The sequence below is a fragment of the Mirounga leonina genome, unplaced genomic scaffold (genome assembly GCF_011800145.1).
Source record: "Mirounga leonina isolate KUSES-001 unplaced genomic scaffold, KU_Mleo_1.0 Mir_125, whole genome shotgun sequence".
Classification (NCBI taxonomy): Eukaryota; Metazoa; Chordata; class Mammalia; order Carnivora; family Phocidae; genus Mirounga; species Mirounga leonina.
In genome coordinates, this window is record NW_023270305.1 from 51,910,377 (window position 1) to 51,938,294 (window position 27,918).

General features: G+C 42.1%; 1 long non-coding RNA gene across 3 annotated transcripts in view; it reads left to right on the forward strand.

Annotated features, from left to right (window-relative positions):
- Nucleotides 1-27,918, forward strand: part of LOC118008080 — a 171,489-nt gene that overhangs the window by 77,612 nt on the left and 65,959 nt on the right. The window contains exon 3 of one of the 3 annotated variants that reach the window (XR_004678565.1): nucleotides 13,327-13,508. The exons of the other annotated variants lie outside the window; for them this stretch is intronic. This is a non-coding gene — a long non-coding RNA (uncharacterized LOC118008080). The remainder of the gene's footprint in view (nucleotides 1-13,326; nucleotides 13,509-27,918) is intronic. 3 annotated transcript variants of the gene reach the window in all.

Consider the following 27,918-nt stretch of genomic DNA (forward strand, 5'->3'; position numbering starts at 1 on the left):
ATGGGTATGTGAAACACAGATGGCAAGGTAAAATGGAAAAGTGGAGTCAATTTGCTGGGGTAGTAGTACAACAGGATAGAAGCCCATCATGAATTGGCCTATGCAGACAGGAGAAAATTCATTGGCTCAAATAACCAAGCCTTAGGTAGAACAGGGGTGGCACTGGCTTCAGGGATGTCTTGAAAGAGGAACACAAATTGTCATCAGGACTTTATATCCCTCTCTTTCCACTTCTCTCTGCAGGGAAGCCTTTTTTCTCTCAATCTAGCTTCTCCCCAAGATGAGATCCTCATCTTCCCACAATATGTTTAGATCACTGTAAACTCATATTCTTGTATCTTCCAACTAGGATGAGTTTAAGAGCAATTTAAGAACTTGAGTTTAAGAACAATTCTGGGAATGGGTTGTGATTGGCCTGGCTTCAGTCATGTGCCCATCCCTGGGCCAATAATGGCCAGGTTATCATGATTGGTACCCACCTATCAGTGTACCCATATGGTCAAGGAATCTGGGTCATTTAAGAAGACAGTCACTTCTGGGGCACCTGGATGGCTCAGTCCATTGAGCATCTGACTCTTGATTTCAGCTCAGGTCATGATGATCAGAGTTATGAGATCAAGCCCCATGTCAGGCTCCACGCTCAGCACGGAATCTGCTTGAGATTCTCTCTCTCTCCGTCACCCTCTGCCCCTCCCCCCAAACGCATTCAAGTTTTCTCTCTCTCTAAAAAGAAAAAAAAGAAGGAGGAGGAGGAAGTGGAGGAGGGGGAGGAGGGGAAGAAGAAGGAGAAGAGGAAGAAGAAGACAGTCAATTCTGTGTTAGGATCCTGTGTCTAGAAGAAGAGGGAAGCATTTCCCTAAAAGGAGAGAGGTGCTGCTCTCAATGGAAATTAATTTGCCTATTGTTCAATTTAATCTTTTAGAAAAATATCTTATTCTCTTAGTACTACTCCCAATAGCAGTTTGTGATTTTCTGATGCAGTGTGTTTTACTATAAGGCCACATAGAACAGCAGAAAGAGCACTACACTGAATGCCGGGAAAATGGATTCTCCTAGTTCTAACATGATTCAGCTGTGTCCTTGGACTAGTTCTTAAACTTCTCTGGATTTCAGTTTGTCTCAAAATGGTGTCATCTCCATGAGGGCAGGAACCAAGTCTGTCCAAAATGGAGATTTGCACTTGGTAACAACCTCTGGGGCTTGGGTTGGATAGAAGAAGCCGAACTGTGATATGGTTGCAACAAAGGCTTCAGATAGTCATGGGGAGCCCTAGACTGAGGATGATCTTTCAGAATTGTCACAAATTTCACCAAGTTGACCTACTTTATATCCCCATTATAGACTAGATGTGCACTGTCCATAGGAAGGGACCTTAAACTTGGGTGAAGCAGTTTCCTGGGTCTCAGGCAATCCCTGGAGAAGGATTCAGCTGAGAACTGATGGCAGCCAATACCCCCAGCTGCTGGAAGAGGGAGTGCCTTGGTCCTGAAAGAGGATATCTGGGCAGCACACTGTGACATCTACTATAATCAGTATATTCATAGCACCAATAGGTACAGTGCTTGGCACAGGGTAGGTACTTATTAATTACTTGTTAAATGAATAAACTATGCGAAAAGGAAGGTGTGGAGAGGTGCCTGGTGGCTCAGTCAGTTGGATATCCAACTCTCGGTTACAGCTCAGGTCATGATCTTATGGGTCGTGGGATTGGCCCATGTCAGGCTCCGTGCTAGGTGGGGAGTCTGCTTGAAGATTCTCTCCCTCTGCCCCTCCCCCTCCCCATGCGCGCGCTCTCTCTCTCAAATAAATAAATAAATCTTTTTTTTTTTTTTTTAAAGATTTTATTTATTTGACAGAGAAAGACACAGCGAGAGAGGGAACACAAATGGGGAGTGGGAGAGGGAGAAGCAGACTCCCTGCCGAGCAGGGAGCCCGATGCGGTGCTCGATCCCGGGACTCCAGGATCATGACCTGAGCCGAAGGCAGTCGCTTAACCAACTGAGCCACCCAGGCGCCCTTTTTTTTTTTTTTTAAAGGAAGGTGTGGATTAGATAATCCCTCTTGGCAATATTGCATACATCTATTTGTCTCCCGGAGGATGTGTGGAGAAGGTGATTAATCAAAATCCTCACAGTTTTTGTTATTGTTCTTTTTAAATAAAGGAGTGGGAATAGAACTAGGAGGAGAACGTTTACTAAAATTAATGTTGACTGACCTGTTTGGCTAGAGAGCATAAAGCATTCTTTGTGATTAACAGTAGAAAACATTAAGGAGGCAATTACTATAGATATTACATAGAGTCACACTGTGCTGTCCAATACAGTCGCCACTAGCCACAGGAGGCTATTTCATTTAAATGAAATAAAATAAAAAATTCATTTCCTCAATTACACTATTCACATACCAAGTGCTCAGTATCCATATGTGGCTACTAGCAATCACATTCAACGTGCCGAATATTTCCATCATCACAGAGAGTTCTAGTGAACAGTACTGGTCTACACTGAGTAGTTGTGTTCTTTACTTCCATTCAATAAAAATCTAATTTACTCTCATGAATTCTGCTGCTCATTATAGTGAGATGGCTGAAACTGGAGCCAAAACTTTGAAGGGCTTGGGTTTGAAAAGGATTGCCCTGTATCCACATTTTTTCTTAGAAATCCAAGTAGTGGGGCGCCTGGGTGGCTCAGTCAGTTAAGCGTCTGCCTTCAGCTCTGGTCATGATCCCAGGGTCCTGGGAAAGTGTCCCGCATCAGGCTCCTTTCTCAGCAGGGAGCTTGCTTCTCCCTTTGCCTGCCACTCCCCCCTGCTTGTGCTCTCTCTCTCTCTCTCTCTGACAAATAAATAAATAAAATCTTAAAAAAAAAAAAAAGAAATACAAGTAGCACAGGCAGTATTAAAATGGAATATTTGTTGTAATTTTATCCTGCTCCTGTCAATCTGGATCATCTGGATGTAACCAGGACTAACGGCCCTGGGCTTCCAAAGTGTGCTCTGCTCCTGGCTCCCCACAGCACGGGAGGCATGAGTGCTCCTTCAAGCCTCAAACTGTCCAGATTTAGACATTCAACAACCAGATTTTCAAAAGAATAAGTCAACTTTTTACTATCCTCCCGAAGATTAACTTTTTATTCTCTTAGTATCCGTATCAGAGGTAAGCATATTTGATGTGTTTCAATCTACTGTAGTTATTTTTCTTATACAAACTGTTCCATCATTGGCCATTTGGAGCATCTTCAAATTGGCTCTAAAGTCCTTTTGAAATGACCTCAGCAGTCTTTGATAATTTCTTTACTGTCTGATATAACAATATGTACCCATTTTCTAATCTATTTGTTTTGATACTCCTCTGCGAAGACACCAGTCACTCATGACTGTGCAGTCCCAGAACCGAGATATTTTTTATATAAGAACATAGAGGGGTGCTTGGGTGGCTCTGTCAGTTGAGCGTTGGACTCTTGATTTTGGCTCAGGTCACAATCTCAGGGTTGTGAGATTGAGCCCCACATCAGGCTCTGCTTGGTGTGGAACCTGCTTAAGATTCTCTCTCGCCTTCTCCCCCTTGCCCCTCCTCCCCAATCATGCTCTCTCTCAAAAAAATTAAAAACTTAAAAAAAAAAAAAGAACATAGAGATGCAGTCCTTGTATCTTCAATATATTATGAATGATTCATATTCACTCATTTTTTAAACAAATAGTTATTGAGAATTGGCAATGTATCAGGCACTAGTATAGTTCTCAATCCAGCAGGAAAAACAATAAAAATTATGTAAATAATTACATGTACTGGTTATATGCAAGCATGTAGTACTGAAAAGCACTATAAAAGAAAAGGAGAGGGCACTGAGAATATATGACACCTAGTCAGAAGGGTTGGGGAAGGCTTTCCTGAAAAAGTCAGAGAGAAGCTTGAAATGCGAAGGGTAAGTAGGATGATGCAAAGGAGTAGAGACAGAATAGCATGTGCAAAGTCTGGAGGTGGAAAATACCACATTCAGGAAACTGAAAGGCTTGCATGAGTTGGACTGTGGTGAGGACGAAAAGGTACACGATGGAGCTGGAAATGCATGCGGAGGTCAAATCATTCAGAGCCTCGTGGATCAGGTTAAGGATTTTAGACTTCATCCTAAAAAGGATGGGAAGCCACTGGAGTGTTTTAAGAGAGAAACGACATGGTCAGATTTCCATTTTTATGAGGCCACTGTACCTGTTGTGTGGAAAATGAACTGGTAGGGGCAAGAATGAAAATGAAAATTGGGTGGGGCACCTGGGTGGCTCAGTCGTTAAGCGTCTGCCTTCGGCTCAGGTCATGGTCCCAGGATCATGGGATCGAGCCCCGCATCAGGCTTCCTGCTCAGTGGGAAGCCTGCTTCTCCCTCTCCCACTCCCCCTGCTTGTATTCCTTCTCTCACTGTGTCTCTGTCTGTCAAATAAATAAATGAAATGTATTTTTTTAAGATTTTATTTATTTATTTGGCAGAGAGAGAGCAGGAGAGCACAAGCAGTGGGAGCAGCAGAGGGAGAAGGAGAAACGGGCCCCCTGTCGAGCAGGGAGCCCGATGCGGGGCTCGATTCAGGACCCTGGGATCATGACCTGAGCTAAATAAATAAAATCTTAAAAAAGAAAATGAAAATTGGGGGTTATTGCCGGTGAAAAATTGTAGCGGTTTGAACTTAGGTGACAGCCATGAAAATAGAAGTAGATAGATTCAAGAGATTTACAGACAACCAAAAGCCAACTTTGTGCTTACTTGGAAAACAACAGAAGCATTCTCCCTAAACCGAGTGTTTTTAACTGAGTGTCTTTTTTACGGGAGTAGAGATAGAACAGCATGTTCAAAGGTCTGGCAGTGGGAAATACTTTGTCACATTCAAGGAACTGAGAGTCCTGCTTGAGGTGGCCTGTGGTAAGAGAAGACAGGGCATGTGTTGAAGTTGGAAAGTCAGTAAGTCCAGAAGTAGTGAACAGAAAGTGAGGCAGTGGAGACCAGGGAGACAGGCAGAGTGGCTGCTCAGGGAGCAGGATAGAGTGCTAGTGATCTGTGCTTACCGAAGTGCTCAGCCCCACCTGCTTCCCTCCAAGAGGGCAGCATAGGGATTCTTCACTGCTACCTTCAGGGTAGCGCTGTAGACAAACTAGACCTTCGTGAATGCCTCCTGAGATCGCTGGGCTGAGGGACCTTGCTTCTTCCTAGCCCTCACTGGAAGTTGGTGACTTAGCAGTGCATTTTTCAGTTCTTCACAAGACATCCCCACATTTGACTTCATTCATACCAGCACGGGATGAACTTGGCATTGTTTTTCCAGGAATGGGATGAGTGTAAGAACCTCTACTCTCTCCAGGCCAGCCCTCCTGTGGTGAAATCCGCTGCACATAGGCCAGAAAACCAGCTTATCACAGGGTGCAGTTTGTGGTTAGGAATGGAGAAAAGCTAACCTGATAGTTGAACAAGACCCTGACCTCATTACCCAGTATCCTGCCCAAGAGAGTTAACAAAGGAAGTAGCAGTGTAGACCTAAGAACCGCAATTTCATACACCTAACTAATGCCTGATTTCCTGTCCCACAGAAGCTTGCGCCCTGGGAAGGTGACTTGAAGTCCATTTCCTGGAACAAAGGCACACAGCAGTCCTGCTTCGTGAGCTGCCAAGTAAAATTGTCAGCATGTATTTAAGAAAACCAGGCCAGTCTGGCTGGGTTTATTGAGAATAGCTATATGAGACAAAGAGGAAAAGTTTTTGTTCAGTTCATTCACAGATATTTATTGAGTGCCCATCATGGCCAAGTCTTGTTCTAGCTGGTAAGCCTACAGAAATGAGCCAAGCAGACAAAACACTTGCCCTCACAAAGCTTACATTCTAGTGGGGGGGAGATAGACAATAAAGATAACAGACAAAATATGTATATATTAGGAGGTGGTAAATGCTAAAGCTTCAGTTAGCATAAAAAGGTATATGTAGGACATTTTTAGGACACAAAATGGGTGTTGGTAAAGAGCATGGATAAGGTGAGTATTAGTTATTATAGTAGATGTAGAGTGATCATTGAAGAGCTTCGGGAGGTGATATTTAAGCTAAAACCTGAAAGATGAGGAACCAGCCTTGTGAAGAGTGAGCGAGAGGGAGAGAGAAATGTTACAAAGGCCTGAGTGAGACAAGAACTTGGAGTGCTCAAAAGACAGAAAGAAGGCCAATTTCTACAGTGCACTAAGCTAGGGGAGAGATCCTAAACACGAGACCTGGGAGGCAGGCATGCCGTGATAAGGAACGTGGGTTTTTCTTAACTCACTCTGCTCATTATGGCACAATTATCTCTTCTACTGCAACACTGCCCACTCAGAATTCACTGGCCAACACGGCTGCCTGGCCTTACCTCAGAGAGAGGACAGCTTAAGAAAGTCCCAAGAATGGCCAGAAACAGACGTAATAAAAACCATGCTCTAAAGTTCATACACAACACTCCTTGGGGAGCTTCTGGGATTTGCACTCAGGTTCTTTACTTTCCTGTTAAATACCCTTTTAATAAATTTCCTTATCTGATTTCCAAGCCCACAGCAGATTACAAGGGTAGGGAAGGGCAGGCACTCTGCTCAGTTGACATTTTAATTCAGTGAGTCATTTTGCTTGGAAACCACCTTTCCCCGTGACTGACCTCATCCTGTACTGAAGGACTCCAGGATTCATCTGAACACCCTCATGACATGTACATTTACTGTGCCATGATGTAGTGGTAAGAACACTGATACACATTAGTCCTGGACACAAATCTTGACTTCAACATTCATAATTCTACGTCCCATGGATTGTGAATGATTTAAGGACGTTGTGTCTTAGCTTTGAATCACCCGTAACCCATCCCCCTACTCCACGCCTGGGATAATGCTAGTCATGTAATAGTGCTTGACAAATGGATCTTGAATGAATAAATGAAAGTATGATTTGATAAGTTCCCCTCTCTGATCCTCAACTGTCTCATCTAAAAAGGATGGGCTTCCTTGGAATGTTAAATAGCAATATACGTAGAAAGCACAATATAAAGTATAATGTATGATATAAATGCAAGGTATTTTGCTACTCAGGGTTGAATCAGAGGTGTCTTTCAAAGGGTCAAGGGAACCTTTAGGTCCTTGTGTCTACGACTTGAAGTAGTTGCCACTAGATGGCAATGTTTTCTGAAGGCACATGAAGCCATTTTTGAGTCTACCCTAGTGGCCTTCAAACTGGGGGTTCTCATACCACTAGGAATACAGAATGCTTTCCCAGATGTGCTCAAGCATGGATAGCTTTGAGGAAATCAGTTTTCCAGTCGGCAACGTCTATGTGTCTTCTTTCCTAAAACTAACCCGCTTGGGAAGGTACCTGTGTTCATAATAGCCCTACTCCCAACTTTTAAAAAACAAAGACGTAGCCATTATTCATCCCAAATCATATTTTATGGCACAACCAGGTGAATAATATCCATCAGGGAATCAAACAAAGGGGAAGTCTCCTTCACTGATTAACAAGGAACCAGTCTTTCCTTATCTTTTACATACTTCTGTGAAGAGTGAAACTTGGCTTTAGAAATGGGGTATTTTGGCTCATGTTGTTATGGTCTAAAAGAAAATATATGGTACAGTGGGGTAGTGGGGATAAGGTTTCTTCCATCCCCTAGGAATTATCAAAGAAAGCATTTACCTTGAGGAAGTAAAGCACAGAGGGCGTTTTTTAAAAAATTCTAAACAGTTTTTTCACATTCTTAAATCTAATTCTTTTCATCTATTCTCAATACTCATTCCAAAATCATTAGCAGGAAAGAAATATGTTGGAATGGACAAAGCAGTTGATTATTTGATTTTTAAATTTTTATTTATTAAATTTTTAATTAATTCATTAATTTAGTTGATTTTTTCAGATGTAGCTAAAATATTTTTTAGAATAACCAGATTCTTCATGACCCACTAGCTAAAACCAAGTTTTTACATGATCTCTTTCAAATTTGGTACATAATTCAATAAGATAGTTACTAATGATTTTTATCAAATCATATAAAATATTTACTCTACTATTAATGATTTATATTTTTAGTTTATCTTATTTAATTTTATTTAATGTTATCTACTTCCCATTAGCAAAAAAAATTATATATTATGTGCAATTACAATTAATTTTTACAATCTATACCTTTCTATTTCATTAAATCATGGAAAAAGTTTTATCATAATGTCTAATGAAATAATGGTGCTATTTCTGATTTTTATACTTGAGATTTATTTATTGTCAAAAGCGGAACCTCAGAGTCTGAAACAGGTAAATAGTTACATTTGATCAAAGAAATATCAGGATTTGTATCATATTCCTTGCTTTATAAATAGCTTATAATTTGGCCATGCATGACATTGCAATATAACAAATGAAGAATAGGTAATGAAGAATAGCATATTGATTTGTTACTTTGATTTTCTAAATTTAAAAATTGATTAAGAAAGAGATAAATGAATTATACTAAATCTACCTTAAATTAATCTTGACCACTTCTAATCCTTATAACAACCCTTGAAATAGGTCCTATTATTTCCCCCAGAGAGGTTAAGTAATTTATCCATAGTCATAAAAGCAAAAAAAGGCCTCTGAGCAAGCCAACATAAATGTCACCATTGCTGTGTATTAAACTTAGGCAAGTTATACTTTATATATTCCAGTGTTACACAATAAAATAAGCTTGACCACATGGTTTCCAAGCTCACAGCAAAATAGGAGAAAACTAGAAGTCGGGGAGCAGTATCTACTAGAGACAAACATTTTGACATTAGTGAGAAATGACAGTCAACAACCTAATAGGTTGAGTTTGGCCTCAACTTATTTATTTACTTATTTATTTACTGCCTTACAGAGAACTGTCTAGGACCTCCAACACAGTGTTCAATAGGTGGGACTAGAGTGGGCATTCTTGCCTTGTTCTTGATCTCAGGGGGAAACCATTCAAACTTACACCATTTTTTTTTTTCAATCTTACACTATTAAGCATGATGCAGCATTAAACTTTCTGACGTTAAAACTTATGTTCCTGGTATAAACCCCACTTGGTCATAATGCATTATCCATTTTATATATTATTGGATTCAATTTGCTAATATTTTGTTAATAATTTTACATCATGTTCATGAGGGTTATTGGTCTGTAGTTTTCTTGTGATATTCTTGATGGTTTTGGTATCAGGGTGATGCTGACTTCACAGAATATGTTGGAAAACATCCCTCTTCCTTCATTTTCTGGAAAACTTTGTGTAGAATTGGTATTATTTCTCCTTAAATATCTGGTAGGTTTCTCAGTAAAACCATCTGGACCTAGCATTTTCTTTGTGGAAGGGTTTTCAACAACAAATCAATTTCTTTAGTAGGTATAAAGCTAAGTTACATATCTTCTTTTGAATGACGTTGGTACTTTGTGTCTTTAAAGAAACATGTGCATTTTATCCATGTTGTCAAAATTATTGGCAAAAAAGTTGTTTATAATATTATCTTATGATGCTTTTAATGTCTATAAGTTCTATAATGATATTTTTCTCTCTCATTCCTGACATTGGCAATTTGTGCCATTGCTCTCTCTCTTTTTCCCCACAATGAATCTGGTTAGAGGTTTATCAGTTTCATTCTTCTCTCAAAGAACCAGCCTTTGGTTTCATGATTTTCTCTATTATTTTTGTTTTCTATTTCATTGATCTCTGCTCTTATCTTTATTTTTTCCTTTCTTCTGTATACTTTGGCTTTAATTTGCTCTTCTATTTCTTGTTTCTGAAGGTGGAAGTTAAAGTCATAGACTTAAGACCTTTCTTCTTTTCTAATACAGGTGTTTAGTGCTATAAATTTCCCATTAATACCCACAAATGTTGATAGGTTGTTGTTATTTTCATTCAGTTCAGAATATTTTCTAATTCCCTTTTTCTCTTTTTTTGACCCAAAAGTTATATAGAGTATATTTAGTTTCTAAGTATTTGGAGGACTTCCCAGAGATCTTTCCATTATTTAATTCTATTTTGGTCAGAGAAAACACTTTGTGTGAGTTGATTCCTTTTAAATTTATTGAGACTGGTTTTATGGCCCAAAGATGATTAGAAATACAGTCCACTTGCAGTACCTGGGCAGTTCAGTGTGAAGCATCTGACTCTTGATCTCAGCTCAAGTCTTGATCTCAGGGTTGTGAGTTCAAGCCTCAGGTTAGGCTCCATGCTGGGCATGAAGCCTACTTAAAAAAAAAAAAAAATCCACCTAATAGGAGAAAATGTGGTCATTATTATGCTAATAAAAGGACTAAGGTCTGAGCAACAATATGTTTCTTTTCTTTTTTTAAGATTTTATTTTTAAGCAATCTCCACACCCAACATGGGGCTCAAACTCAGCTCTGAGATCAAGAGTTGCCCACTGTACCGACTGAGCCAGCCAGGTGCCCCAGTGTTTCTTATCATAGATCAGTATATTGGAGTTTGGATTTTACACATCAGTCTAATGAGCTCAGTAAATATGAGTTCCTTACTGAGAGAACAAGCTGCCGCTTAAAGTTCACTACGTACAATGGCAAAGATCTTAATTGAAAACTGAACATTTCAATCTTCCAGGTATTTTCAAATATCCATATATTTTTACTCATATATTTGTTTACCTTTAGAACATAAATGATGATTTTAGGCCTCTGAGTAAATTGTCCTTTCTTGGATTACTTTGTTTCTCATCTGAGAATTTAAAATTAAGTAAATTTAATTTACTATATTTATACGTGAATGTATTTTGAGAGGAAGTCCATATTGCTCAATATCACTAATTTAGCAGTTTAAGTGGCCAGTAAATATGTAGAATTTGAGCCTCCTTAGAATCAGTTCCAAAGTTTTATTCATGAACATAATGAAATTAAATATTTTCAGAGCCATTAGATGGTGTGTAAGTACATTGACTCAGGATATTTTTCAGTGTGCGACTAGGGGTCATAATTGCAATATCTGAATAAAAATTACTGACCTATTAAAAGAAGTTGCTGGCGTGCCTGGCTGGCTCAGCTGGAAGAGCATGCAACTCTTGATGTTAGGGTCATGAGTTGGAGTCCCACGCTGGGTACAGAGATTACATACATACATACAAACGTTTAAAAATTTTTTTTAAAGTTGTTGTCAGTGTCAAAAAGCAAGGACAAAACAAAACCAATGAAAAAAGTGACCCTCTGCTTCGCCCACAAAGCAGAGGGGAGTGGCCAGGGAAAGAAAAGCCGTATCCTTCCTGTGCTGTCCTCACAGCCAATATTTAGTCTCCTTAGTGTGCCTCAGCACTCTGTCCTTTCATGACTGGGGGTGCTAATCCTTAACTGTGGTAAAGAAGGCATAGTGACAGTAAGATCAGCTTAAGTCATCAGGCCCTCTTGAAACTGTTTTCTCTCACGAGGCTATCTGGCTGTTTTAAGCCCTAATTTTAAATACTATCTTAATGTATGTATGTAGGCCCCACATGCCCCATAGGAGGCATTGAGCCTTTCAGTTGCAAAGTGTAAAGCTGTATAGAAAACTAAGTGGCATAGCACCAGATCTAAGGAACCAATCATCTATCTGGGGAGAGGGGAGACTTTTGTTCTAAAATAACCACAGGTCTGGGGTGCTGGCTGACTCAGTCAGTAGAACATGCGACTCTTGATCTTGGGGTCATGAGTTCAAGCAAATGACTCACTCTTGATCTTGGGGTCATGAGTTCAAGCCCCATGTCAGAAGGTAGAGTGTAATCTTAGTTAAAAAAACAAACAAACAAACAAACTTTAAAATAACCACAAATCTGGATGCACAAGATGAAATTAACTGCTCCCATTTATAATGTGTCAATGATAATAACCTAACCCCTCTCATCTGGTGTTTTCCAACCAATTAAACATTGTTGGCACACCATGGTAAGTTTTATGAAAAAGAGAAAAAGAAAGTATTACTCAGTTCAACCGTATATTTAAAGCAAAGACATGAAAGAAACATCCCTTGCTTCTGCCACAAGCCTATGACAAGGTAGGCAGCCAATCTGTTCTAGAGAAAAATTTGTCCTAAAGTTCCTCCACAGCTTTTTAAAAAATAATCTATAGAATTGTAACTCCCTTCACATTCAATAATGTCTCTTTGTCTACATTGTTCAATGTGAAAGGAAGAACTGAACTTAAAAATGTGTATAATTCAAGAAATCTTTCTGTGAGAGGTAATGAAGTTAGAAACCAAATCCCCACAAATGGAACACTCCAGAGTTTCACTAATTTCACTTTTCCCCTGCAAGGGTGGGTTCACCCTCCGAGGGTGAACAAGAAAGAAAGCACCTACACATGGTGCCAGGAGAAAACACAGAATTGAAAACATCAGATAGGGAATCAGAGAACCTAAATGCTGACCCTGGATTTGTCACTAACTTGATGGGTAAAATGGAATTAAGCTGCTTTGTCTTTCTGCTCTGGAGTTCCTCATCTTTAAAGTCAGGGGATTGGATTAATAAACTCCAAGATTCCTGTGGACTCCTCCCCTCTGCTTCTTTGGTTTCCATGGCTCCCTGCTCTCTATGTTCTCCTAATATTTCTTTTTTTTTTTTTTAAAGATTTTATTTATTTATTTGACAGAGAGAGAGAGAGCAGGAATACAAGCAGGGGGAGTGGGAGAGGGAGAAGCAGGCTTCCCGCAGAGCAGGGAGCCCGATGTGGGGCTTGATCCCAGAACCCTGGGATCATGACCTGAGCCGAAGGCAGACGCTTAACGACTGAGCCACCCAGGCACCCTATGTTCTCCTAATATTTCTGGTTCCTCCTTTCTGACAATTCTTCTTCCTATTGTCACATAAACGTAGAAGTCTCTCTAGTGAACTGTCATTGACTCCCTTTTATTTCTAATCCTCTCCTGCAATATTATATTCTCTGTGGTGGATACTGGTGTATTACCCAGATCCCCTTCTTTTTCTCTTTCTTTTTTAAGATTTTATTTTTAAGTAATCTCTACACCCAACATGGGGCTCCAACTCACAACCCCAAGATCAAGAGCCCCACACTCCACCGCCTGAGTCAGCGAGGTGCCCTCCAGATCCCCTCCTTCTATACCGACTTTCCTTTCCTCAGCTGCTGGGAAGGTTGGAGGATGACAACCCTCAGCTGAGTCCCCTTCTGGGAATGCCCTCATGCAGAGAGCCACCTTACTCAAGGTCACATGCCCTTCCTGAGGAAAGCCACATCCAATGTTTGTTCAGTGTGGGAATGAGAAGAGCCACCCTCCTTGCTTCAGGATGGGATAATTTTGAAGAGCCAGCCATACCTGCTCCAGAATTCTCCTAGTTTCTGTTGTAACGCATTGCAGGTCAACTCCTCCAGTTCTACGGGTGTGGATCCTGAGAGCACTCGTCCACAAACCACCTACACAAAAATCTTCATCTCATTATCTATTTCTTGGAGAACCCAACTTAAGACAGTTGATGCCAGGAGTGGTTCAAGGAAGCTGACTCTAAAATAGGATATTGGAACTGGACCATCCATCTTCCAGTGAGTACCCACCCCATCACTGGTGGCCAGAGGAACACGACAAACTTTTGGTATGCAGTATAACTATTAAAACTTTCACTAGTGGTGGGCTTGGATGGAATCCTAATGGAAGGGGATGTACCAGCTTTTGAGAGTTTGGGGAAAGCACTAACCATAAGTACTAACCACAGTGAAATCAGATGGGTTTTTCTGAGTGTCACTGATGCATTGGAGAAAAGACACCAAAAGACTAAGAGTGATTAATCATCAATTGAAGGCCAAATGTGAAAACGAGAGGGCCTCCTTGGAAGCATATAGAGACTCTCATCTCCTGCAGCCAGAGGTCAAAAAAAGCCTTAGATGGACAGACCCTGGACTTAATTATAAGAGCAGCAGAAATCCAAAGAAATTTGAATTCTCCAGTCTGCTGTGCCAAGGTCAGGGCTCTAAGTAAGAAGAGGTGAAACCCCAGACTTGGGATGGGAATATCTGGATTGATGCACACAGAAACTTGGAAACTACAGATCCCTCTAAACTTTCTGGGCCAGCAAAATGGCCCACTGCTCCTGTTAAGGGTGAGTGTCCCCACTTGTTTATAAATAATGCAGAGTCCCCTCAACCTAGATAAGATATCAAAGAAGGATTTTTCAAGAGCAGCCCTGCCACTTGGACAATACAACCCAGCAAACATTATGGTATTAGAAGTGTCATGGACAAGGATGCCATGTGGTACTTCAGGCAGTTTCCAATAGAGAATCACAATGTAGACCCCAAGGGTACTAGAGTAAGGCTGTGCCAACTTCAGTGAAGAATTTTCCACCATTTGAAAAATAGCCCCAAACGTGCTACTGTCTGGTAGACAGAAGAACTGATTATAGGACATCAAGTGAACATGTGGCCCAGGCTGCCTATTACAAGATTGTTTCTATCAGGCCCATCTATTACACAGTGGAAGTGGTAAATCTGGGATCAGGCATGAACAGTGTCAGGAGGGCACAGTATCCTGCATAAGCAGGTGATCCAAAACCCCCTGTCATCCACTACTGGTACACTGATGTCTCTCCCTCAGCTCATACCTACAGCTCCACTGGCATATTTAGGGGCTCCACTGGGACTTTCTTAGGAGTCCCTTATTCATTTTTTTTTTAAGATTTTACTTATTCATTTGAGAGAGCACAAGCAGGGAGAGAGGCAGAGAGAGAGGGAGGAGCAGACTCCCCACTGAGCTGGGAGCCCAATATGGGGCTCGATCCCAGGACATGGAGATCATGACCTGAGCTGAAGGCAGATGCTCAACCATCTGAGCCACCCAGGCGCCCCAGCCCTTACTCAATTTTGAAGGTAAATGGACAAACACGGCAGCCAGTCTAAGAAGTTTCTGGTGACCAGAGACTAGCCCACAGGCTGTGGTTATCTACTTTCTGTGGGAAAATAAATGACATGAGGTAGGAATATATATATGGGCAGCCTTGGAAAGCTGGGCAAGTTGGTCAGGGGTCTGAAAGAAGAAAGACTAAAAGATAAGGTTGAGGGCCTAGTTTACCCAGACCACCAAGGAAGCCACCTAGATCAGCAGAGGTGCTGGCTGAGGGTAAGGGAACTCTAGAATGGGTAGTGGAGGAGGGTCATCTTGAGTTTTAGTTCTACCTGAAGGCCAGCTGCATTAGTGAGGGCTGAGTCTATCCCAACAACCTTTCTCTTTTAAGCTTCCCCCAGGAAAAGAGACCAGTCAGAATTCTGGAGGTGTTGAACTTGCTGTATAAAGCAAGTGGGTCTGAGTGGCATAATAGGTAGGTTTTCGTGGATGCTGTGCTGTATTGCCCAGGCCCTCTGTTCTGGACCAAGGCACTTATTCTCCCAGATACTGGGCGTGTTGGCTACCAAAAACGCCCAGCTAAGTCTTTCTCCAAGGATTGCCTTCAGCAGAGGAGCACTGTCTCCCCACAAGATCATTTCCCTTGCCTGGCCTCAAGTCCAGGGCCCTTGCCCCAGGGTGGGACACCCCTGAAGGCCCATCCATGCTTCAGAGCCCCCACCGGGTCATGTGAAGCCTCTACTGCAACTGTGCTGCTATTCAGGTGTCATCCCAAGGGCACATCCCCTGTAAAATCCTGCACACTGGGGGCTTGGGGTGTTAGTGTTTAAAGGGTAGTTTCAGTTTGAGAAGATGAAAAGTTCTGAAGGTGGATGGTGATGGTTGCACAATACTGTAAATGCATTTAATTTCACTGAACTGCACAGTTAAAAATGGTTAAAATGGTAACATTTATGTTATTCTGTTTTACCACAATAAAAAAATTCCTGCACATGAATCTCCCTCAGGGTCTTCTTTCTTTTTTTTTTTTTTTTTTTAAAGATTTTATTTATTTATTAGAGAGAATGAGATAGAGAGAGCATGAGAGGGGGGAGGGTCAGAGGGAGAAGCAGACTCCCTGCCGAGCAGGGAGCCCGATGTGGGACTCGATCCAGGGACTCCAGGATCATGACCTGAGCCGAAGGCAGTCGCTTAACCAACTGAGCCACCCAGGCGCCCTCAGGGTCTTCTTTCTTAAGGAATCTAACCAAACAACCTCTGTGAATATGGCAAAAATTGCTAGCTTCTACCAATATTCATCCTTTCTTTCTTCTTTAGTAATGGAACTCAGCCTGAAACTGTAAGTGGTCTTGCCCTTGGCCATGGGATGTGAGACATGTAACTAGGATGTGAGGCACGTGACTAAGTTTGGCCAATTGAGTGTGAGAAGTGATATGGGCCACTTCCTGGTCATGCTTTTAAAGTAATAGGCATGTCCTCTACTTGTCTCTGCTCTTTTCTGCTGGCTATGATGCAGATGCAATGGCAGGAGCTAGAGCCAGAGATGGAAGCCATAGATAGAAGATGACAGAGCCACCCTACCAACCCTAGACTGATTATCTCTGGCTGTTACAGGAGATATAAATCAACTTCTGTACTGTTTAAGCCATGGAATTTGAGGTATCTTTGTTACGACAGCTCAGCCTCTATCTTAGCACTTTGATTGACTCCAGAATTCATTCCTCTCATCCTGACTCCTTTTACAAACAGCTCCTATTTCTTGTCCCCAGTTTTGAGACTCAGCATGTCCATACCATAATTTATCCTAATGCTTCCTAAACTTTGTTCCTTCTTTGTTCTTTATTTCTAATAATACCACAATTTCCTACTTATAAAGAAAGAGCCCTAAACATTCACACAGTGGAATACCATTCAGCCATTAAAAAGGAGGAGGAGGTGGGGCACCTGGGTGGCTCAGTCATTGGGCATCTGCCTTTGGCTCAGGTCATGATCCCAGGATCCTGGGATCAGGCCCCACATCGGGCTCCCTGCTCCGCGGGAAGCCTGCTTCTCCCTCTTCCACTCCCCCTGCTTGTGTTCCCTCTCTCCCTGTCTCTCTCTGTCTGCCAAATAAATAAATAATAATAATAATAAAAAAAGAGGAGGTAGCCCAAGATAATGCTGATAATAGAACCATCCCCAAGATCTGTTGTTAAGTGAAGAAAGTAAAGAGCACTACAGTGTCTATAGTATACCACTATTGGTGTTAAGAAAAAAAAAAAAAAGACTACCTACCTCTATAAATATTTGTATGTGCATAGAGTATCTTGGAAGGATAATCAAAGACTTGAGTTGCTGCTCTACTTATTTATTTTTTTTAAAAAATTTTAAAGTAGTTTTTACATCCAAAATGGGGCTTGAATTCACAACCCGAAGATCAAGAGTTACGTGCTCCACCGACTAAGCCAGCCAGGCACCCCCTATTTGAGTTGCTGCTCTAGGTAGGACAGCTGGGGGACAAGGTGGCAGAAAAACTAATTTCTTACATATACCTGTTTGAATTGTGTACTGTGTGCAAAGAGCTGCTAGACTGTACAACCCAAGGATGCACTATTCAAATTCTGATTTGTGTAACTGGCACCTTTGGGATTGTGCTGTGTGTGGCCTGGGCAGCTGTTCATATCAGTCCTGTTATGCATGTTTTCCATACTCAAAAAAAAGTTCAAGAAAATATGCTTACTCTTTGTTCTATAGTTTAAACAGAACAGCTATTTTCTGAAACTGTCTCAGTTAAGATATCCTAGGATTTCATAGATCTCTGTCTGGATTGTTATTTACATCTCTGTTACCAACCATCAATTTTACTATCATTTAAGAGTTCCCAATCTTAAAAAAAAAAAAAAAAAAAAGAGTTCCCACTCTTTTCAGGAACTTCCTTCAGCATTGAAATGACCAGGCAGCTTTTTCCTCCAAAGAACTCCAAGGTGAGATTGAGGGAGGCAGAACACTAAAACCTGCCTAAGGGTGTGACCCCCACAATTATCCTCCTCCTGGGTGCCATCAATGATCAATTATTTAGTATGGACTGAGGACCTGAAAAATGTTCTTAACTTTTGATCCTGCAAATTCTGCTACTATGAATTTCCCACATATCCTAAGAAAAGCATTGGCAATACACACCAAGATGTACGTACCACAATGCTCACCGTGGCTTATTTCTATTTCTGTTGTCCAAAAACAAACCACAGAGCCATAGATATAGGACTCGTTAAATCTAGTACAGTTCATCTAGGTAACGGAATTCCAGATATTAGAAGAATAATGAAATGGGAAAATGATTACATTGTATTGATAAATGATAAAAGCAAATTACAAAGCAGTAGGTAAGGGTATTATCCTTAGACAATCCTAGTGCGGTGTTTGCTTTTGTTTTTTGTTTTAAGTAAGCTCTACACCCATCGTGGGTTTGAACTCACAGCCCTGAGATCAAGAGTTGCATGCTCTTACCGACTGAGCCAGCCAGGCACCCCCCAATTTGTTTTTTAAGAAAAGTATATAACTATATCTAGAAAAGATATTCACCAATATGTTAATACTGCTTTTCTTTGGGAGCTGGGCTTATTATAGATAACTTTTCTTTTTTTCTTTTTCTTTTTTTTTTTTTTTTAAAGATTTATTTATTTGACACAGAGAGAGAGACAGCTAGAGAGGAAACACAAGCAGGGGGAGTGGAAGAGGGAGAAGCAGGCTCCTGGTTGAGCAGGGAGCCCGATGCGGGGCTCGATCCCAGGACCCTGGGATCATGACCTGAGCCGAAGGCAGACACTTAACGACTGAGCCACCCAGGTGCCCCACTTTTATTTTTTTCTTTGTGCTTGCCTGAATTTTCTCAAATTACAATTAATCTGTTTTCTCTCTTTTTTTTTTAAGATTTTATTTATTTGACAGAGAGAGACACAGCAAGAGAGGGGACACAAGCAGGGGGAGTGGGAGAGGGAGAAGCAGGTTTTCCATGGAGCAGGGAGCCCAATGTGGGGCTCGATCCCAGGACCCATGGATCATGACCTGAGCCGAAGGCAGACGCTTAATGACTGAGCCACCCAGGTACCCCCATTTTCTCTTGTAGTTAAAAAAAAGTTACCCCTCCCAAAGTCAATTTGGGGGGGCTCTTTGAGCACTTCAGTTTGCTCCTCACTAGTCTCCCATAGTACTCTGAGGCATATATAAAAATTTTATTTTATTTTATTTTATTTTTTTTATATACAAATTTTAAATGAGAAAACATCAATCCTGGGTTATGTAGAGAATTCTCCCAACTTGATTATGTACTACAAGGAGGAGGTAAGAGTAGAGGGTAGCAGATGGTAAGGGGGTAGGGATGGGTAAAATAGATTAAATGGTGTTGTTACCTTTGTTGTAAGTTTTCCTTCCAGAAAAAGTAACTTAATGATTTTCTAGCTAAATGAGCTATTTTACATTTGTAGAGATGACAAACTTCACTATTCACCAGGACCATATGCTTTTTTGGTATTCATATAGGCTTTGAAGTCTAAAATACATGCTGTCTAAGAATGTTAGTCTAGACTAGAGAATAACTCTCCCCTAAATAATATATAAGTATCTTTTTAAATTAGCCTTGGCAAGAAGAAATTTTAAAAATAGAAGATGTGGGTCAGAATCAAGTTCTATAAATAAGTACATTCCTTATAAAACATTTATGGATTTGATTGAAGGATTATTTTAGACACATTTGTGTATAGCATAAAAACAAATTAAATGTAAAAAATTTTAATAATGAAAAAGTGAGTCCTAAAAAGACCAGCAGGTGGCATAAATAATTTATTTAATCAAAACTGCAGAGATCTATATGGTAAAAGATACCTTCCCTGACCTTTCCGCCGTGAAAAAAAAATGTCATGAATATTTAGACCAAAATTCCCAATTAAAGCATCACTAACAAGATTAACTTAGTTATAAATACAAAAATTAAAATTGCAGGAGAGGTAGATCTCATAGATATCAACCCAAAGCTAAATCATAAACTTGTGTGCCTGGGCCTATCATTAAACTGAAACACAAAAGACAACATATAATGAGAGCATCTAACCTGGATGCTCCACCCAGCACACTTCAGCATCTTTGAACTCTTTCTGGAAGGAAGAGTGTGCTGACATTCAAGACTCAAGACAATAATGTTTTTAAAAGCTACGTGGGTGTGTACCTGCCCCAGTTAATTACTCTGCAAGAACAACATTAAGCCTCTCCTCCTTTCAAATATAACCAGAATGTTGGTCTCAACATTGTCTTTACTGGGTACTAATAATGTTCCAAGACACCAGCCTATCAGATACCTGTTGGCTGCCTTGGATCTGAAATAGGATATTTTCCCCCATTCACCAACAGGAAATTTTGTCTCTGCTTACTTTTGAACCTGCTCCCCTGAAAATAGTTCCCATCTGAGAGACACATGCCAGAGAGATAGTTGACCATGTGGTGGGATTGGCCTTGACTTAACAATGGAAGAGGAGACTTTGTCAAGGGTAGTCCTGCAGGTTCTTGATTCTTAGTAGCACATAGCACAGAGGCTCAGACCTGTGCATGTCATCTAAGACCTCTAGAGCAGTTCTTCCTGACCTGGGACCCTCAACTGGAAGGCCAGGGGCCACAAGCTGATCACCATAGGTTAGAATCCACATATGTGTAGTTTAGAAAAAACTGCACCGAACTATTAATAATGCTTTCTCTGGAAGGTGAGTTTATTTTTTATTTTTTATTTTTTTAAGATTTTATTTATTTGACAGAGAGAGAGAGAGCGAGAGCAAGAACACAAGCAGGGGGAGTGGGAGAGGGAGACGCAGGATCCCCACTGAACAGGGAGCCCGATGTAGGGCTCGATCCCAGGACCCTGAGATCATGACCTGAGCCAAAAGCAGATGCTTAACCAACTGAGCCACCTAGGCACCCCATTTATTGTTACTTCTTAACAAAGCCTAGTCTTATAAATGTTTTTGGGTTTTTTTTAAGATTTTATTTATTTATTTTTGCGAGAGAGAGAGAGAGCGCACAAGCGAGGGGAAGGGGCAGAAGGAGAAGTAGACTTCCCACTGAGCAGGGAACCCAATGCGGGACTCGATCCCAGCACCCCGGGATCATGACCTGAGCCAAAGTCAGGCCTTAATTAACCAACTGAGCCACCTGGGCACCCTCCAGTCTTTATTTGGATGAATTTAAATTTGTTTTTTAATAGACAAAGTCTCTACCCTCAAGGGGCTTACATTTTATTTATTTTTTAAAGATTTTATTTATTTATTTGACAGAGAGAGACACAGCGAGAGAGGGAACACAAGCAGGGGGAGTGGAAGAGGGAGAAGCAGGCTTCCCGCTGAGCAGGGAGCTCGACACGGGGCTCGATCCCCGGACCCTGGGATCATGACCTGAGCCAAAGGCAGACGCTTAACACTGAGCCACCCAGGTGCCCCGAATTTAATTTTTGAGTGCAAATATTACTCAATATATACAAGCTTGACAAAACCCACCTAACCTAAAGAGTGTCTAAATCAGATACCTATTCAATTATGTAAATCACCAGTGACTCATTTCAGAGACTTTCCAGGTGTCTCCACTACCTGTTTCAGGAAAATGCTCCACTGTTACTGTACTGTTTGCTTTTCTGTGGACACCTTACACACAGCTACATTTTGAAGTATCACCTCTCAGGTCTTGGCCCCTTCCCCACATTAGCCAGAAAGCAATACTGGAAGTCTACAGCTTTTTCTCAAGTGAGACATTCATGGTGCTGCTCTGTGTCCTTTGCAAGCAATCGTCAGCTTGCATCCCGCATAGGCCAAATATTAATCGGAAGGCAGTTGGGGGTGGAGGAATGTAGAACAAAGTTTTCTTTAAAACCGTGTTATAAATAATGATTGGAATCCAAGGCCAACTCACAAAAGTTGGATTCACACATAATAAAGTTGAAACCATTCAAATTTTGGTATATAGTAGGCACTTGGTATGTATTTGCTGGTTAAATGAATATTGATAGTGCTTCTTAGCAAGAGGAATTTATAGACTGAGACTCAGTCTCACTCTGCCTGCCCAGGGAGGCAACTACTCTGTTCCTAACACCTGGCAGCTGTTGATAACCGCAGGTATCACAAGGCATTGCAAGTTGGGGCTTGGTAACTAGAGAGATGCCTGTATTGGTGTCTTAGGCAAAGATCTTCTGGTTGAAAGTAACTTGGGGGGCTTACTTTAAGGGCACCAGCCTGTTGGTGCTCATACCTTTGGGTGTGGGCAATTCTCATAGAAGGATGGTTGTGGGCTGGAATATAAGAGGTATTTATTATATTTGGTGTTTTAGAACGTCACGCCATTTTCGTTTAGACTCATTTGGTGTTAAGGAATTGAGATTCATTCACGTTAGCTAAAATAAAGGGATTTATTGTAAGAAGTGATCAGAAGTCTACCATTAATCCAAAAGGAATCATCATCAGGCTTCCTGTGGCTAGGGTGGAGGGAGGTTCTGGGCTCAAAGTTGTTCAGAAGCCCTCAGCTGCAGGGCTCTGTGCCCTTTCCTGCTGATGCTCCTCCACTGACAGGCTGTGAATACACATCTGCATTGTTCCACCTGCCTCCCACAGAGAGGGAGAACCTGTGGCATCGGACAACAGGGTGAAGGTCATTGGTTAGCATGAAAATTGGCAGCCCTCCCTGATGAATTAGCTGTGGTCCAGAAGGACAGTGTGCGGGGCCATGCGCAGGCACGTGGGGAGCAGATCATAGCTATCTAGCGAGGAGGACTATGGGGGCCCTTAATTTAATATCTCTCTTGTAACCAATAGAATGTGGCAGAAGTGACTTCTGGGTCAAAAAGGGCCACGCAGTTTCCACCTATTTCTCCTGGAATGCTTGCTCTTGGGATGATCCCTTTTGGAAGCCAGCAGCCATGCTGTGAGAAGCCCAAGCCTCTTGGAGAAGACATCGTAGGTGTTCCAGTCAGTAGTCCCAGCTGAGGCCAGCCTTTGCATCATAACAGCCCAGGCACCAGATATGAGTGATGGAAACTTCAGATTATCACTGCTCCCAGCTATTCAAATCACCCCCAGTATTTGAGTTCCCAGCTAAGGGCCTAGGCACCATGGAGCAGAGACAAGACATCTCTGCTGCACCGGACCCACATTCCTCACCTATAAGGTTTGTGAGCATAATAAGATGGTTATGGTTTTATACCACTAAATTTGGGGTAGTTTGATACAACAGTAGAAACCAGAATATAAAGCATGACACATTCAAAGAACCCGAAAGAAGGTGGTATGGCAGACCAACGTGGGCTCTTACTGGATACCTGAAGTAAAACCATCTCTGCTGCTTTCTACCATGAGAAGTCCAAAATCAGATAAAGAGAAAGGCAAGATCATCTGAAGCAGGTGTGGTTGGGAAGATTATGGCGATGTGGCTTATGCCGCTGTATAATCCCTAAACCAAGCAGAACACGTTATTCATTTTCAGTCTCTCCCATTTACTGTAGAGATAAATACAGAGGCCTCTGGTTCCACCCAGGTTTGCTTTACATCAGGCTTCCTTATTGAGGGTGGCTCTCCCCCCACTCTGAGCAACAACCCAACAGATGTCTCAGCTTCCCTCCACGTGTCCCTGTTCTGCAGCTTGCTAACGCCAGGCAACTGCTGCACACCCTGGCAGTGCTTCCGTCCCACCTCCAGCAAAGCCATCTTCCTGTTAGTCGCCCTAGTTCTCCAAACACTGGAGAAGAAAAGGCAAGAAATGCTGTCATTTCTTTTGGCCCAGATATGATTCCCCTGTTGCCTGGGCCATTCTACAATGGGCATCAATTTCAAGGACACCCTGCTGTGGCTCACTCTACCCTATATTGATTGTATGGCTTTGCATGAATTGTAAATCAGGAGGCATTAGATCTTTAGGTCATTTGCACATGGTTTACACTGTGGAATGCACTCAGGGTGCAGGGCAAATGCCTGCTGACCCCATGTTTATTTTTTCAGCTGGTGATTGAAGCTCTGGCCCAGTTATAATAGATGGGAATGCCAATGTCTTGTCCATTTTCAACTTTAGTGCAAATCTTGCATTGAATAGGGGTCATATTTCTACTCTCAGCATGTAAAGTAAAAGTAATTGTCATGTATGTGTTTCCAAAATAAATATCATTGTGTTTGCCCTCCCACCTCCACCCCATAGAACTGTTTTTTTTTTTATGAAGACATGAACATGGAAAAATAATATTCCAGGCTTCTGGGGGAATGTTATTAATATCTCCAAGAATGGGGGCATCTGGGTGGTGCAGTTGGTTAAGCATCTAACCCTTGGTTTAGGCTCAGGTCCTGATCTCAGTGTCGTGAGATCAAGCCCCATGTGGGGCTCCATGCTGAGCGCCGAGTCAGCTTAAGACTCCCTCCCCGATCCCTATGTGCTCGCTCTCTCTCTCTCTCAAATAAATAAATTTTAAAAATATATATCTCCAGAAATGGACAGACCTGTGAGCATGTACTGCTGGCTGACACACTGGGTGTGAAGCAGCTCATCGTGGCAGTCAGTAAGATGGCCATCATGGAGCCGCCTTATAGTAGTGCATGCTTGAGGAGATATGCAAGGAGGTGAAGGCCTAAATCAAGAAGATCAGTTACAACTCTGAGGTTGTCGCCTTTGTGCCCATCTCAGGCTGGCATGGGGACAACATGCTAGAACCCAGCACCAAGATGTCCTGGTTCAGAGGCTGGAAGATCACCAGGAAGGAAGGAAACGTGGTGGCCACGACACTGCTAGAAGCGCTGGACTCCGTCATGCCCCCTGCCCGCCCTATGGAAGAGCCCCTGCAGCCACCTCTACAGGATGTATACAAGATGGGGGCATTGGCACCATGCCCGTGGGCCGGGGGGAAACAGGCTTCCTCAAGCCAGGCATGGTGGTGACCTTTGCACCATGAGGCCCTGGCTGAGGCCCTGTCAGGTGACAACGTGGGCTTCAATGTGAAAAATGTGTCAGTGAAGGGCATCAGGTGGGGCTATGTGGCGGGAGACAGCAAGAATGACCTGCCCTTAGGCGTGGAGAGCTTCATCTTCCAGGTGATCATTCTCAGCCACCCTGGCAGCATTGCAGCTGGCTACTCATCAGTTCTGGACTGCCACACAGCCCATATCGCCTGCAAGCTTGCAGACATCAGGGAGAAGATTGGCGTTCAGGCAAGAAGCTGGAAGACAATCCCAAAGCCCCGAAGTCTGGGGATTCAGCCATCATTCAGATGATTCCACGAAAGCTCATGTGTGTGGAAAGCTTCTCAGAGTACCTGCCCCTTGGTTGCTTCACTGTATGTGACATGAGGCAGACAGTGGCTGTTGGGGTCCTCGAGGCTGTGGAGAAAACAGTAGCAACTGGTGGCAAAGTCACCAAGTCTGCCATGAAAGCGGCCAGGAAGTGAGTGGTAACAGCTACGTCAGGCCTTTCCAGGCCAGGGGCAACCCAGGAGGAGCCACAGCTGGAAAAGAACGGCTCAAGGAGAAGCCTTGGACTTCCTCTTCTTTGCCTGAACGATCTTAAACCTGTCCCTGCTAATGCAGTTTTCTTTTTGCTGATGAGTTTGAGGCATGGGAATAAAGCACAGGTAGTCTTTGGGGTTTGGAAGGAAGGCTTTTCTTTTAATTATAAAGATGTTTATTTTTTATTTTTATTTTTTTAAAGATTTTATTTATTTATTTCACAGAGAGAGACAGCAAGAGAGGGAACACAAGCAGGGGGAGTGGGAGAGGGAGAAGCAGGCTTCCCGCCAAGCAGGGAGCCCGATGTGGGGCTCGATCCCAGGACCCTGGGATCATAACCTGAGCCAAAGGCAGATGCTTAGCAACTGAGCCACCCAGGCACCCCTAATTATAAAGACTTTTAAAAAATGTTTTATTTATTTTAAGTAATCTCTATACCCGACATAGGGCTTGAACTCACAACCCTGAGATCAAGAGCCACGTGCTCTTCCAACCGAACCAGCCAGGCGCCCCATAATTATAAAGTCTTTTAAAAAAATATTCTACTCTATAATCTGTGACCACTATTCTGCCTGTAGTATCCCACACCTCCTTAACTGAATAACATACTCATTTTTCTATGTTTTAATCATTTAACAAATATTGATTGAGTGCCTACTGTAAGCCAGATAGATATTGGGGATTCAAGGGTGATCAAGATAGCAAAATGAGGTTTTTTCCTTAATGGCACCTATATTTAGGTTGAGGGAGACAGACAGTAAACAAGTAAATAAATAGATGAGGTAATTTATTTTTATTTATTATTATTTTTTTTTTTTAAGTAATCTTTACACCCAATGTGAGGCTCCAACTCACAGCTCCGAGATCAAGAGTTGCATGCTCTACCGATTGAGCCAGCCAGATGCCCCAAATAAGGTAGGAAGAAAATAAGCAGGGGTAATGAACAACTAACGTCACTTTAGGTGGAGTGGTCAGAGAATGCTTCTCTGAGACCTAGAACCTACGAAGGAGCCAGTCATGCAAAGAGTCTGGAGCAAAAGCTGCAGGCAGAGGAAACAGCAAATACAGAAGCCCAAAGGTTTGGAAAGAGTTTGGAAGAAGTCAGAATGGAGCTGGGGAGGTAGGCAAAAGCCAGATCAAGCAGGACCTTATGGGCTTCTCCACTGAGGTGATTTTTCCCAAGGGAGTGACATGATCAGATATATATTTTTAAAGTATCAGAGCTTAATTTGGCTGATGTGAGGAATGGATGGGAGGTAGGTTGGTGTTAATCAGGAAGGTGGAAACCAGTCATAAGACTGCAACCATCCATAAGAAGAGTGTGCTTCTCTTGTGCCATCAGCAAAATATATGTTTTGAGTGTCTTTTAGACAGTGGTCACAGATTGGCTTTGATTAATTCAAATGCATTGTTGGCTACTACTAGTTAGCTAGTCGGTACCCTTCTCTTAACACCTTTGGTTCTGTGTCTCACCAGCTGAACAAATCACCATCTTGAACCTGTGAACATGCAATAAACATATTGATTCAACACTACAAATGTTTTGAGCACCTGGTATGTGTGAGGCACTGTGTTAAGATTTGGATATTCAAGGGGAGCCTGGGTGGCTCAGTCTTAAGCGGCTGCCTTCGGCTTGGGATCAAGCCCCATGTCGGGCTCCCTGCTCAGTGGGGAGTCTGCTTCTTCCTCTCCTGCTGCCCCTCCCTCTCGTGCTCTCTTCTCTCACTCTCACTCTCTCAAATAAAATCTTTTAAAAAAAAAGATTTGGATATTCAAAAATAAATGACACTTGGTTACAGCTCTCTAGGAAACTACAGTCTGAGAACAAGAAGGCAGCCTACCAGAGACAAGTAAATCAAAAACAAGCTGGGACTTTGCTTTTCTTGTGGGAGTAGAATAAACCCTCAGAGCCCTGGGAGCAGAATGATTCTATAGATCTCTAGATGGGCTGGGGAGAGAAGAATCAGAAAGACTCAGCTTACATCAGAAACGAAAAGACAATTTGTATCCTCAACTTCATTTCATCTATGCAGCTTTCCCTGGAGTGGAGCCCCTGCACCTGATGTGCTGGTGTGATTTTCTTTTTACTTCCTGATATCTGGAATGATAGAATCCAGTGAAAAAGAGAAATCCTCTAGAGGTGCCTGGGTGGTTCAGCCAACTGAGCACCCAGCTTTTGGTTTCGGCTCAGGTCATGATCTCAAGGTTGTGAGATCGAGCCCCACATCGGGCTCCACCCTCAGTAGGGAGTCTACTTGAGAGTCTCTCCCTCTGCCCCTCCCCCCACTTGTGCTCTCACTCTCTCCCTCTCTAAAATAAATAAAAAACCTTTTTTAAAAAAAGAGAGGTCCTCTGGCTTCAAGGAAGTTTAGAGCCAGCTCATTCATAAAAAGTGATTTCTCCAAACAAAATATTTTCCACAATGCAATATCACATGTCCTTCCCTTGTCAAATAAAAACTTCCGTGAGTCATGACATTAAAAAAAATACCTTAAATAAAAAACATGTGGAAAAATTCCTTTTGAAGAGGGACCCCTCCCCAACACGACAGCAAGCTAGAAACTGAGGTCTGCCACCCCCTTTTGTTCTTAGCAAAATCCAGGTGGTTGTAAGAATCAGATGTGTGGTA